We start from the raw sequence: 11,782 nt of genomic DNA on the forward strand, positions 1-11,782 counted from the left end.
TTGTTTACAGTGAATTAATGTGCCGCCAGTTGCCGCCATTGCAACTGACATTTGAAATTAGTCCGTTGTGATAAAGGCATTTGACCTTTAGATAACATATTGACTCAGATATATAATATATTAACGAAAAAAAGTTTGGTGATTCCAACCATTACATTATTTCGTTGTGAGAGCTGATATGCACTCACGGTATGTGTTTTAAAATAAAAATTTTGATCTTGTTAACACCATCCACTTTTTTTTCAAAGTTGTTTTTGCAATTTTGCTTTTTAGGGGCTGTTTACATGAGCCCGGCAAGCCAGGCTAGCCCTGCTAGCCGGGCTAATTTTAAGCCCGACTTTACATGGCAATAATCGCGCGAGAAGTCGCTGGTGTTTTTAGCGCGAAAATTAAAAAACCTAACATGGCGAACGTTTCTGCACTTATAACGATTATTGTATTAGTTATTTTTGTTTTTTTGATCGTTTTCATTCAAATTTACGGCTTTTTGGTCATCAATATATTAAACCATCATCAAATGGTACAATGTATGGCTATATTATTGTGTGCTACAAGAAGTTGTTTCGCTCGAAAAAGAAGACGAGCGTGCTTTGCAAAAAGAAACAACAAAAAGCGGAGGTCAACTTGGAGGCAAAATGGAAGGACAGAATCTTGGTGGGCAAAGCTTTTATCTAACGAATATCACTATACATCTCTAACATTTGCACTGTCAAGATAAAAAATATAAAAGAATCATTCAGAGTGGTATTAAACTACAAATTTAAAAGCTTATTAAGCATACTTGTGCGCAAAAATTCAACCAGAAGTACATAAAATAACAAAAGCTTTACAGTCTTTACGAAGTACAGTATTACCTCTTATCCATTCGTATTGTTTCGTGCGATCTGCATCGAAATCTTTACCTTCGTACTCGTACATTGTTTTGTATGTTTCGATGTTATTGATAAGAAGTTCGATCATTTCATGTGACCATCGAAAAGGTCTTGTTTTTGCAATTACTGACCTTGATTGAGCACATGTGTCCGACGCCATTACACAAAAGAACGAAGAATGAACGTATCTAGTTACTATGGTAATTCTACTTTAAGCCCGGTCAGCCGGGCTGACGTGTTTACATGGAAAAAATTACCCCGTTTAACCGGGCTCCCCGGCTAGCTCAAACGGGATCTCGGCAAACCGGGCTCATGTAAACTAAATTATATTTTATTAGGAAGTTCTTACGAGGCCGGGCGCCTCGGCTACATCTCTTAGCCCGGCTTTTAGCCCGGCTAGCAGGGCTAGCCCGGCTTGCCGGGCTCATGTAAACAGCCCCTTAGATGAGTAGGTGGCACGAAAATTCTTAGGATTAAATGCTCTTCGATAAGAATTAAAACAGATTGATTCATATATTTGCCGTTCGTTTGCATTGCAGCTGCTAAACTTAACTGCATATATCCTCCTAAATAAATAAATGAAAAGGTTTACTAAACACAAGCACTTCTTTTTAAAGTTTAAATTTTCTAAGTTTTTCGAAAACAAGAGTAGAGTTTTTTCCGAGTGATAATGAATTAAATTTTGTAGATAAAAGTGGCCTTTAAAAATATATTGAAAAATAGCCTTTCAATGGTATATATAGACATTCAGCAGAAAATGAAGGTTTCAAGATATTTTTTTGCATAAAATTAAGGTTGCTTTACAGCAAATCAACATCCATTTTGTAATTTTTGTTAGCATTCCAAACCAACTAGCAACGGTGGATAAACAAAAAGGTAATTCAAACTTACAGTTTACGACAAATCCTAAGCGATTTTTGATGGTCACACGAGAGTTAATGCTGTGAATTTAGGTTCCAATTCATTACATAAACTGAAGTTTTTCTTTGTTTGACTTGACTTGCTTTTGTACGTTTTTAACTTACAGGAGTTGTCACATGACCCTCTCAAGCCACAATACAGAAAAAGTAAGTCCACTTCGTCTGCAACTGTCCGTTGCTATTAGCCATTTCATCATTCCTATTGGTTAAAAAAAGCAATTGACTGGCTGCCAGTATGGTAATCACATGCGTAATATAAGTTATGCGTTGCACAAAAAATTCAATGGAATGATTTCGCCATACATTTATTATACTGTGTCCTTAGCGATGTTTCCAGTTATAATGAGCCACAATATATTGTGGTTAAACGTGTGTCTTTTGGGATGTTTGTAAAATACTCTAGTGATATAAAATATTCTATTCATTGAATCAAATTCTCGTGTACAAATAAACCTTCGAAGCTATTTAAGCGTTTAAACGCAGCTCGATCAAAAAGTCTTTCACATTTTCAAGAAGAGGCACAGTTCCATTATTCTATTATTCATGGTTCGATCAATCTTATTGCTCTATTCGACTGTTCTAGATTATCCTTGTGAATATTCACTTATCAAGTAAAACATAATGCGCACATGTTTGTTTATTGATACCTCAAGACTAGAGCATACGTTTAAATTCAATTCTGGCATACAGTTATTAGCTGTAAATGTCTGTATTGCTTTATGCCGAGTCGTGAGCAAAATGGCACATTCCTAATTTCATTTATACATTAGCCGAAATTATTCAATAATTGATATACAAAATGCTTTGCCTTACTGCTTAATTCTTTGCTTCTTTTCAACTTTATTTCAGAAGTACATGTGTCGCAAAAATATGTTCATGCATGCATCTTTTCAGCCGACGTTTACAATTTGCACGATTCAGCATTGATCGCCAAAGGTCCTTAAAGGTACGTTTACGCCAGTGAACTGTAATATAAACTGGAACGATAACTCCTATAGTTTTGTCCCGTGATTGGTTGAAGCCAAACATGCAGCTAAATTTTAATCAACTCCCCCCTGAAATAATGCGTATTTTGATTGTTTTCTTCGCGACTTACGTTTGATTTGGCTTCCTGCCAGTTAAAAAACGTGAAAAAATTATTTATTGTTGTATTTTTGACAGATTTTGTGCTTTAAAATTGCATCTACCATACTTATTGTATGCTTGCAGCAAGATATTTTCGAGTAGAAAAATAAACGGCAAGAATCGAGGACAATTGATGGACCAACTAATACTATAAATAATGAAGGACTAAATGCCAAAAAATACATAAAAGTATTTCAATATTTAGAGCATTTTATAAAACTAATAGTGTATGATTCACGTCCTTTTACATTTTAAAAATGTTCCAGTCATATATCTTATTTGATGACCTATAATTTTCCTTGTTTATTTATTGTTTTCTTTTAACAATACGTACCAGGCTTACCGGCTCGTTTTATGAACGAGAAACACTTTTTATGCTTTACACGCATTTGTGCTTTTATGCATTAAAAAAAGCTTTTTAAAAAGTCTTTTTTCGAGGATCATGAAATTTTCTTAATTAATAACACTGAGCTGCAGTGTTGCCAGATGAATTTTAAATAAGTTCATGTCAGCATGCTCAAAAGTTCACATATTATCCACCAATGTTCACAAATCGACAAAAATTGCATAATTTGCACCAAAATGAATCAAATAAGCTAAATCACATGTAAATTTATAATGATGCACATTGCACTTTTGTACAAAATAACAAAAAAATAAGAATGAAAAACAATTATTTAGTTCGATTCAGATTCGTCGCTTGAGTCCGAGTCTTGAGCATAAAGAATGTCGGGTGTCATACGACTTAAAGCATTGGTCGAAGGATAATATTTAACACAGCTTCCTGACTCTTTCACTCCTTGCTTAACTTTTAGAATACCGCACACTGACTTTGTATGTAACCTATTTCTTCCTTTAGTTTTGATTGCATTCACAGAAGAAAAAATTCTCTTCACATCAACATTGAAGAATGAATTATGGTTTGTCTCGAATCTCTAAACCAGTGTATATTCATTGTAAACAACCTTGTCCTTTATAACTGATAAGTTCATAAAAAGTTTTTAATTTTTAGTAAAAGTTCATGAAATGTTCACAAAATTCTTTTTGTTCACAAAAATTCAAAATAAGAATCAAAAGTTCATAAATCTATGAACTTTGTTCACAATCTGGAAACACTGCTGAGCTGTATAAATAGTTGTAATGCGTGTATGTTTCATGGCATGAAAAATTCTTCTACGTATAAAAACGCATTTTTCACTTTTGCAAATAGCTCAATTTCTACCAAACCTTGTAGGTTTGTGTATTTGACATGGAACTATAAAATTTTGGTATTTTGAACGTTTGTCTTTGCCTGGAACTTTCAAAAACTCAGAAAAAGCAACAAAAAACTGCGCAGACATTTTCTGATTTTAGACTTTGCTTTCAAATTTTTTCGCAATACTATGACTTTTGGCCAATTTTTTTCGACAGTCTGTAAATTTGACCAATATTCTTTAAATTTAATAGTATTTCGAAAAAGTAACGCAAAGTTTACTTTTAAAATTTTATAAATATAAAAATTTCATTTAGTTTACAAAAGGACTGGAGCGACCTGCATGGCAGCAATCATCTGGCTTCAATTTCTCCCCCCAACCTATCGTTCCAGTTGTTGTTACAATTCAATGGTTTACGCACAACGATTTTTCGGGCGGGCACTGATGCCATATTACGTGTTCTTTCCATATTTGTGAAGTCGCCCGACTCGAAAAATCGGATGAAAATCTGTAACAAACCACAGATTTATTCCACTGAGTTCTATAATATATGGAGCGGCTATCTCAAGCGCGGCTTTAATTAGCGGCTGACGTTTAAAAAATGGAGGATTTGTTCCATTACCGCTGAGATTTACCGAAATTGACTGCTTTTCCGAAAATCTCCCAATTTCTCTCTCCCCCCTCGAGAAAGAGAATACGTCCGTTGGCCACCATTTTTTTGGCGTCCTCGCCCCCAGTACAGTTAGCCGCTCCAGTTATTATAAAACTCAATGCATCGGATGCATTATTTACAAACAGCGATTTGTCTTTCACGACAAATGTTCCAAATATAGCAAGAATCACGTAATATGGTGTAAGTGTCTGCCCGACTAATCATTGTATGTAAACGTACCTTAAATAAAAATGTTGTTGAAAATTATAATACATATACGGCTTCTGTTCATTACAAGTTTCAAGCATGATATTAATTCCCATTGCGTTTATGCCTGCTTATATGGAATCAATTTTTCCTAAATGATACATATTTTAAATGTCGGCTGCTTTCAAAAATAAGCAGATTTTTAGAGACACCCTGCATGCATATTAAAATTGCAGCAAATTTGAATTGACGTATAAGTTCTTCTAATTTGACAGCAGGTCGGCAGGCTTTTTTAAATTTTACCGCATTTCGTATTACATGAAGACTCTGCTCTCTTTTTACAAATTTTCTTCACACTCCCACCGAGAACAAGGCGAAAGACAAAACAGACAGCACTAATGAGACTTTAAAATATCAAAAGTAAGAACTAAAATAGCCTTGAGGAATTGTTTGAAGATTAAAATATAAAAAGTAAGCTCGTGATTACAGCTTCCTATTGGTGGCGTGAAACTATTCCACCAAGAATGAGAGAAGATTGGAAAGTTTGCCATATGAAATTCACATTGTAAATAAGGAAATCTTTTGTTAAAATCATCCAACATGGCGATCATGACGTAGCTTGAACAACAAGAATATTGATGTCATATAGACCCCAGCCTTCTGTATTCGATAGTCAACAGTCGATATTCGAAACTCATGTTTTGTGTTTTAAAGTTCTAATTTTTGAATTTTGATTTATTCTTTTTGAGCCTAAAATGTTAAAATTGGCAAGAAGAACAAACACAAAAAAGTTAAATTTTGAATTAAGTAAGTAATGATCCTTACTAGTCTAACTAAGCTTACTTGTGGAATAAATAAAATAAAAAAAATTTAAGTGAACAAAACTCTGTACAACAATAAGTTCTTGACTTGCAATTCCGCCATGTTGGTTGTCAGATTGAAAGGAGTATTTTATCAGTGTTATTGCTGGGCCCAGCCGATGTGGACGCGAATCATTGTTTGGTAAATCACAAGAGATTGGTTTCAAGTCAAAGATTACCATAAGTTATACGTTTATTTTTAACATAACACCTCTGACGTCCCTTTAACAAACCTATCATTATAAATTCTCACTTCCAGCTGAAGAAACGCAAGAACGTCAACATGCATAAACAAATTTTAAATATGATATTTATATACATAGTTAGCCAATTTTCCTGTATGCAGAAAATTATAGAGATGTGTAATTTTGTTTTTTTCGAGTAAATTTGCACCTTCCTGTTTTGTTGATGAACTGCTTTCAGGACTGCTTATCGTCCCCACATGCCCAATGGTGTGGTAGATCTTGCCGTTGTCCTTTTTGTTGGTTCGATGTATTTATTCCCTTTGAATGATAATTTATTTGATTTCCCATTTAGTTTTAGCAAGCCAGGTCTGTGATCCAATCTTTTGTGTAATCTTGTATCTTCAATTTCTTCAATAATTGAGCGCCATTCATTGCTTATATAACTATCGGATATGGTCGCCAAAGTTAAAAATACGCAAACAAAGGTCAAAATCATCTTCATTATGGAGTTTATGTTAATTTGTCCACCAAGCATTCGCGTTTGAACGAATATGTTTATATAATAAAAGCAATTATAAAGTGAACGCTTATATAGCTACCATGTGCAATTTGTGTGAAAAAACATCATTGAATAATTTGCATTTTTCTCCCACAAAATTAAGTCATTGAACATTCCAGACAACACATGCTTATGCTGTAATTCTGTAAATCTTTTCTTGGATATATCAACAAATAGAAACACTTTCGCATATAAATGAAGAGCTGTTAAAAATAGGCTTTCTCGAGAAAACACGACGCTTTTCAAAATAGTGATAATTGCTTTTTATAATGACTTCTATTTATATATTTGTAATTGAGAGTTAACGTTGTTTGTGACGTCCAAATAAATAACTGCTTGCAAATTAAGTATTGTTATAACAAGATTTGGTTTTCTGTTTTGCGGTAAACTTGATATGCCACGACTAGAGGCTGTTTACATGATCCCGGCTAACCGAGATTCATCGAGGCGTGAAAGGATTTCGATGGATTAAAAATAGTCAAAACTTCATGCGAAAAACTTACAACTATTTTGTTAGCGCGACAGTCAACCCTGTAGTAATTCTGTAAGGCCAAATTGATTGTTTTAATTTTAAAAGTTTTGCGTATTTATATAGTCAAAATATTGTGAAAATGCTCAAGAAGATCAATCTGATGATAAGTGTTTTCCATTTGTCCAAATCATTCATCGCTTGACTGAATTCCGGCTACCCAGGCTCATGCAATCAGCTCCTAAAGCGTTGGCTATTAGGAATTAATGACAAATCAGGAAAGGCTGTTGTTTTTATTAAAAGAATCCTCAAGTACCAAAACAATTCTTCCCTGTAGCATTTGTTTGTAATATTGTCATCAATTATGCATAAAGGTTTACCGATTCGGAAATTGATGAGACGATTTTGTGATTTTTATTTCATACAGTTCTTTGAAGTTACCCGAATAACATAATTTAAGAATCGAGAATTCATCAAAAATTTGAATAAAGTGAATAAAAATATTTTTGTCATTAAAATATGAAATGAGAAACTCGAGTCTGGTGAAGGTTAAAAAAATGATACCGCTATTGAGTGAAAAAGATAAACCTCCATATGTTTAAGAACTTGTACTGTATCATAAGATGACAAGGAAGATCAAATTTTCAGCAAATTATTTTTGTGCAAGTCATAGAGAACAAAAAGTATGGTGCAGTCATGTTAAAGAAAAAACTTCGTTACTATTGTTACAGAGCTTCAAGTAAAACTGTGAAAGACTATTCCTATATTAGCAGGAGAACTTTTGGTGTTTTTGTTTCCCTCGATGCTTGACTTTCAACATCTTCGTTTCAAACTTTTAATTTCAAAATATGATCACGTGATAGCAATTAAGATTTTACAGAAGAATATTTGCACATTGTTTTATTTTTTCTCTTTTAAGTTTCTTGATTTTTGCATGTGCACAAAATAATTAAATAAATTTTAGTCACGATTCATTTTGCACGAAAAAAGACTAATGATGCATTTTAAGTAATTTATGACAATCTCATAATTCATGATCAAGATAATAACCAGTATCTATATACCCTTTGCGTTTACGTAAGCTGTGATTCGTGATATTCAAAGTTGTTGTAGCTTTTGTACAAAGCAAAAACGACTACTATTTTACCAATTTTGCCCCTCCCCTCCCCCCCCAACAAATAAAAACACAATTTACTAAAATTGGTGGAAAACATAAAATGCCTAAAGCTCTGCCAACGTTGTCACATATTTGGTTCAGTGACTTCCTAATCCTAATTATTTTTCACAGCTCTGAATTGTTCAAAAATTAAAATTAAAATTTCATTGGGGGACTTGACTCAATCTGTATGATTTTAAATGAGAGATTTTGAAGAGATCTTCAGTTATGTATGTGCACAATATAAAAATACAAAACACAAAAACAGAAATACTTGGAAGGTTATGAGAGTCGTTCCAGCAGTTAACTATAGCTACTTTGAACAACAGTTCCATATTAAATGTCAAACTATCTCCATGGAATTGAATATATGCATAGTCGTTGAATCTATGAGGATGTTTACTGAAAAGTTATGAACCTTTCTAAAACCAATCCAAATTATTCTATGTGCAATTGGTCAACATGTTACGTGATGATTTCATCTGACAACATGTTCAATTCATTCAAGGATGTTGGAAAAGTCTCCATCGTATGTCTAAATTAATACATTCAACATATTTTGGCAATTCACATTTATTTTTTTTTTGCTTGCTCATGCACAGCATTTTATTATGCAAGATACGGCAAAAGTATTTTTCGCCAAAATGTTTTTTGCTATTACACGGTATATATTTTATAATGCTCAATAAAGTATTTTAGAGAATTTATCGAAGTTCAACGTTCCCACTCGTCACCAAAAGGTTTTCAGGTAGATTCGCCATAAAATTCCTTTTCATATCGTCTTTCATCTCCCATTACTTCATTAGCGGAATTTGCATCATCAATTTCATCTCTTCGTCCCCACCAATCGCCTGGTTTCTTCCTGTCATGGTCTTTGTAGTAAAAAGCGGCTCCTTCCAGTGAGTTTCTTCGCCCCCACCAATTGCCCAAATTATTTCTGTCGTGACTTTTATAATAAGGACCGGCTCCTTCGATTGTATCTCTTCGCCCCCACCAACCTGGCACTTTTTGTCGTTTATTGTTTTCTATTGCAGAATCTCCTAAACTTTTGCCACGAACCTCACAGTGCAATGTTATGAGAATAATCAAAGACAATATTGATAAATGGATTGACCAATTCATTTTATGCTAAAAATTTGAATAAACCTTTTAACTAAAGAAAAGCAAAAATACAATTGCGTTGATGACATTTTATTTGATCCTAGCAATTCTTAGTCAGTTTTTTAAACTATGTGTTAAAGATATGAGGCTTAGACTTGAAAGCTTCTTATAAATAAGAGACTCTTTTTAATAGCAATAATATATATTAGAAACAGTGCATTTTCTGGAATCGCATTTGCTATCAAAGTATAAAACTCAAACATTCAAGCGCATACAGAAGGCTGCCTAGTAATGATATGTTGAGCAAACTTTGTTGAAAAAAGTGTGTTGAAACCTTATATAAAAGCATCTGATGAAACTTTACTGTCTTAGAAAGAAACTAACCTTTAACTTATGCAGTTGTTTCTTCTTTAGCACGATGATCTGAAGTGATCTCCATTACAAGCGGAGCAAATTGGCATTTTATAAGCAGAAATTTTGATAAGATCGAAAACTTTTAAGTTGCAATTTTTCGCCCACTGATAACAGTTGCTACAATTATACATGTTTGAAATGTGGTTTGACGGTCCTATGTCAATATATTAGCCATAATAAGATTTCCTACGTCAATTTAGTTTCGGTAATAAAAATAATACGATATGAGAAAATATAAAGTCCACTGAAAGTAATACATATAGGAAATGCAGCTTATTCACTAACTTATGTATGCATAATTATATATATTTGAAAGCATTTTATCCTTCATGATAAACATATTCAATATAAGTAACGTATTTAACTAAGAAGTTGAAATGTTTGCTCGATTATTAAGTGAATTCTTCATAGGTCATTTATAGTTTAGTGTATAAGGAATAGGAAAAAAGGAGTCCCCAAAAGTTTATTTTAAGACAGCTGTGGCTGAGTTGATTCTAAACATTCTTTAATTAGGTACAAAAGACTTCCATTATTGCCAATTAAAACAATTAGAGCACTTAACCTTTGTCATAAGCCATTAAATGGCAATATTGTTTGACAGTAAAAAACTTTGTACAATAAAATCATTTTGATGTATATAGGAGAAATGTATAACGTCTTTTAAGAGCACAAATAATGGCATTAGATGTTTATTGCTGTTAGATTTGCGTGATAAATAAATTCTTATCAACAGCATGTGCTTTATAGACTGTGGTCTACTGTACGAACCATATGCTATTTGTCAGTATTTCTTTGTAGTGCTATTTGCTTTAAAGAGCTTACTCTGTGTATATTGTTTGTTCTATTTTTGTTTGGGATAAACAACATATTTTTGCGCTAAAGCAAAGCAATTATAGCCAGTTTTAAAGTAATATCAACGAGGCTATTCAGCGGTTTTGCTCATTTGCCCTGTTCAAGTAGAGCGTAGCTATTATTGAGAAACAAGAACTATAATTTAACACACATCTGCTGCTAATTCAACCAATCATATCATCACACCTGGGTGAGAAAGTCGTATAGTTATTAGTATTAGAATGATTAATACCTGTTAAAAGTAAATCATGAAAGATGTTGAGCGGAAAACTTTTCATGAAAAAAGGACAATGGATGTGACATTTAATCAGCGTGAAAAATTTTAAGTCGAATGCATTTCCAACTTAAAAAGTTTTGTCAACGCGGACAGGAATCATAAATTTTAAAATAAATAATAGCTAACGCAAATCCTTGAAATGGGAAGAAAGAAGATTCAAATTTCTTCCTGTAAAAAGACACATGATTTTATTCAAATGGTTCTAAACTTCATCCTTCTTCTGCCTCTCTCTTTTTCTAATTCTCAAATCTTCTGCACTGTTTTTTCATTTTAGCTTTAAATTGGTCAAAAGAAAGTTGTATTTTTTAATATACCCTCTCGGTAAATCTTCATATTAGTCATGCGATTTTTCTTTTTTTCTCCCTGATCAACTCTTTAAAAAGTAAAGATGAGGTTGAAAGTGTATGGACAGATGAGAGAGAAAGAGGAGCAAGTGGTAGAAATTAAAAGCAATTAACATACAACCAATTTCTAAAATTAGGCAAACAGTTCTAAAATACTTTAGAAAGAATTGGCTTGATTACTAGTCGTTCAGATTTATACAATGCCTGGCTTTAATTTTATGAATTCCATCGGTTGATTTAGACAAAGTGCATTTATAGAAGTTTCCATCACAACGACGATGGCTATATGCATTGATGGTAAGTAAACAATTTTTTTTATAAATTTAGATAATGTTAACCGTTTCAAACTGAAAAAATATTGCTCATAGATGTTTTGACGTCATTAAATATAATTATGTGAATAGCCATAATGCAATTGCATTGAAACAGTTTTATTTTTCACTGTCCATTATCTACATTTATAAAATAAAATCAATAAAACGCGTGTGGGGATTGGTCTATAGCTGTGTTGCATTAGAATGTACAGAGTGATTTGAGCTCAACCAATCAAATTAATCAATCAATCAATCGATCAAAGAGAATTTGCAAATTAATCA

At 33.0% G+C, this 11,782-nt stretch overlaps 2 long non-coding RNA genes across 2 annotated transcripts; both read right to left on the reverse strand.

Annotated features, from left to right (window-relative positions):
• Positions 1–417: 417 nt before the first annotated feature.
• LOC124440400 lies at positions 418–905 on the reverse strand. Its single transcript, XR_006946667.1, has 2 exons — positions 855–905; positions 418–706 (listed from the first exon to the last, which is right to left on the reverse strand). It is a non-coding gene; the product is annotated as an uncharacterized LOC124440400 (long non-coding RNA).
• A 7,850-nt stretch (positions 906–8,755) lies between these two features.
• Positions 8,756–9,728, reverse strand: LOC124439996. The gene is made up of 2 exons (XR_006946524.1): positions 9,684–9,728; positions 8,756–9,326 (listed from the first exon to the last, which is right to left on the reverse strand). It is a non-coding gene; the product is annotated as an uncharacterized LOC124439996 (long non-coding RNA).
• Between the last annotated feature and the right edge of the window lie 2,054 nt (positions 9,729–11,782).

This window comes from Xenia sp. Carnegie-2017, unplaced genomic scaffold, assembly GCF_021976095.1.
Source record: "Xenia sp. Carnegie-2017 unplaced genomic scaffold, XeniaSp_v1 HiC_scaffold_2, whole genome shotgun sequence".
Taxonomy (NCBI): domain Eukaryota; kingdom Metazoa; phylum Cnidaria; class Anthozoa; order Malacalcyonacea; family Xeniidae; genus Xenia; species Xenia sp. Carnegie-2017.